This window comes from Pezoporus occidentalis, unplaced genomic scaffold (assembly GCF_034315485.1).
Source record: "Pezoporus occidentalis ecotype Australia unplaced genomic scaffold, CSIRO_AGI_Poc_V1 ctg57, whole genome shotgun sequence".
Lineage (NCBI taxonomy): Eukaryota > Metazoa > Chordata > Aves > Psittaciformes > Psittacidae > Pezoporus > Pezoporus occidentalis.
Window position 1 is genome coordinate 1 of NW_026915910.1, and position 2496 is coordinate 2496.

Below are 2496 nucleotides of genomic sequence, written 5' to 3' on the forward strand. Positions count from 1 at the left end.
TGATAATCTATATTTTAAAATTTATCAATTTTTTTTCATTCCCTTTGAACTTCTGATTTTAAGGGATACTGTTTTATTCTAATTGTGCAGGCCCCCCTTTTTTATTTCCACTTTAACAGGCAAAGTATTTTTTGCCTTACCTGGAACTTCAGATGCCCGTACTCCCACATATACCTGATTAAGGATTTCTTCTATTTCAGGGAGGTCCTCCTTTTTGCTTTTCTGTTGAATTAAAGATAAACTCAAAACTGCAATGAATTGATTGTTTTTAACTCTAAATTCCATTTTGCCTTCTTTAAATGTTGCTTCTCTCCCTAATGAAGATTTTAGAGAATTTGGCGTGCATAAAAATTTATGCATTGCTATTTGTTTTCCAGTTTGTACTTTAAAGGTTTCAGAAAGAATGCCTTTCTTTTTTCTTTTTTTTTTTCCCCCACTTTTTCTTGGTGGCCAGTAGCTCCCACATCTGTAACAAATTCTTTTCTCTCTGATTTCTCTCTGATTTAACACCAAATAAGTTGCTCCTGTATCCACTAAAATTCCACTTTATTTCCTCTAGTCCGTAGTTTTAATTTAACCAGTGGATCTGCTAGGGTAGATTCCCCAGGTCCCTCTCAGTCTAGTTCCAATTCAGGCACCGGAGCCACCCCATGGCACTGCCCCACCCCCACCCCCCCCCCCCCCCCCCCAGGGCAGTCTCACTTCCAATGTCCAAACTCCCCATAGCACACACACTGATCCGTTTCCACAGAAGAGCCCAGTTCCCCAGCCGCTGCCCATCGTCACTCCTCCACGCTCAAACACAGGAGCTGCCCGAGCTGCCCCCGTTTCCCCCTTGGTTTTCCCTTTTTTTTTTTTTCACAGCTGCTCACCCTGCTCTGCAGGAGCTGCAGATGCCTGCCTCTGCAACAGCGCTTCTGGTTTAACCCCTTCTTAACTCTAAATGTGAATGTGTTGCTTGTTGCCAGTGACAGCAATCTCTTCCTCCTTATCAATATCAAATAGGATGGATACAGAGGCTGCTTCTCTCGGAGGTACCTGTGATACATGATTTTCAACCTATCTTCCTGATTACTGTTTTTTTAACTTTAAACATCTTTCCCCAATATCACAGGCTGAACAACATCTCTTCAGCTTAACTTTCAGTTTTTCCCTGTCCTTTTCCAAAGCTGAAATTAAGGAATCTGACGGAGCTATATTAATTTTGCATTCAGTCTGTCACTCTGTGAGATTTCTTAAAGTGAAAAACATATCTGCATACATTACTTCATGCCATTTTCCTTGCCCCCTCAAAACAGCATTAATTGTAACAATGTATTATAGTTCAGAGTTCCATTTTTAGGCCATTTTCCCTGATCTTCCAAAGTACACAAAGGCCACCATCGGTTACAATATTTTACCAATGTTTTCTTATTTACCGAGCCCCCAGGAGACTCTCCAAGTTCTTTCCAGTGTGCCAAAATGCACCCAAAAGACTCTTTTTCAAGATGTGTTCACTCTGCTGATTTTCCATTATCAATCTCACATTCACACACACACATACACAAACGGGATCCCACAGACACACTCCACACAGTTACAATACTTGAGACAAAGACAGAGACTAAAATTCAACCAACCAAACAAGAGTTAATAACACAGTTATAACATCCTGTCACCAGTACCAAAATCACAAGACCAAAATCACAAGACCAAAATCATTACTGTAAAAAGCCACAAAATAAAAGGAATACCAGTAGAATCAAAAGCAATGCATCCTAACACCTCAATGGCTCAGACCATATTGTAACATTAATAGGGGGGTTTCCTTGAGCCTTTTATAGTTGACCAGCCTGTCAGTGTCCCAAGAAGGACGAGACCCTTGTGCCCGACCAGCCTGTCTGAGTCCCACTGTGGAACGTACTGGACAGCCCACTGTATCGGAGGGTGATTCGACTAACCTATTCAGGGAACCACGCTGACAGCATCACTGAATCAAATCCCTTATGGGCTGTTGATAGCACACTGGACACAAAACCATTTCCACAAGACACCCCCTGCATCTTTCAGGACCCAAACCTGAAGAAGCCCCCTGCTTCTTATGGGTATATGACAGTAAAATCCAAAACCATTTCCACAAGACACCCCCTGTGTCTTGCAGGACCCAAGCCACAAGAAACCCCTTGCTTCTTGTGGGTGTATACCAAACGGACGCTAGAAACCGGGTATACGCCTTTAACTGCGAGATTTCCTATCTCGATTTATGGAAGGCTTCCAAACCATGCATAAGCTTACCAAACCAATTTACCAAACCAATTTACCAAACCGAGATGCCCCCTGCACCTTACAAACTATATAAAAGAAAAGAATACCTTTTATGAGATGGTCCTTGTCTGCTCCCGCAGTGATCCAAATGAGTCGAGGGGTCCCTCTGGGAAAAATTCCCAAGGGCCCTAGGGAGCCCTGTCCTCAACGGGTCCTGCAGCCAAGCAGAGAGGGTCCCGTCTGGGTCGCCAA

The 2496-nt window shown here is 43.1% G+C and overlaps 1 long non-coding RNA gene across 1 annotated transcript; it reads right to left on the minus strand.

Annotated features, from left to right (window-relative positions):
• Positions 1–839: 839 nt before the first annotated feature.
• On the minus strand, positions 840–2273 carry LOC134174015 (uncharacterized). Its single transcript, XR_009968466.1, has 2 exons — positions 2094–2273; positions 840–1223 (listed from the first exon to the last, which is right to left on the minus strand). It is a non-coding gene; the product is annotated as an uncharacterized LOC134174015 (long non-coding RNA).
• Positions 2274–2496: the final 223 nt, after the last annotated feature.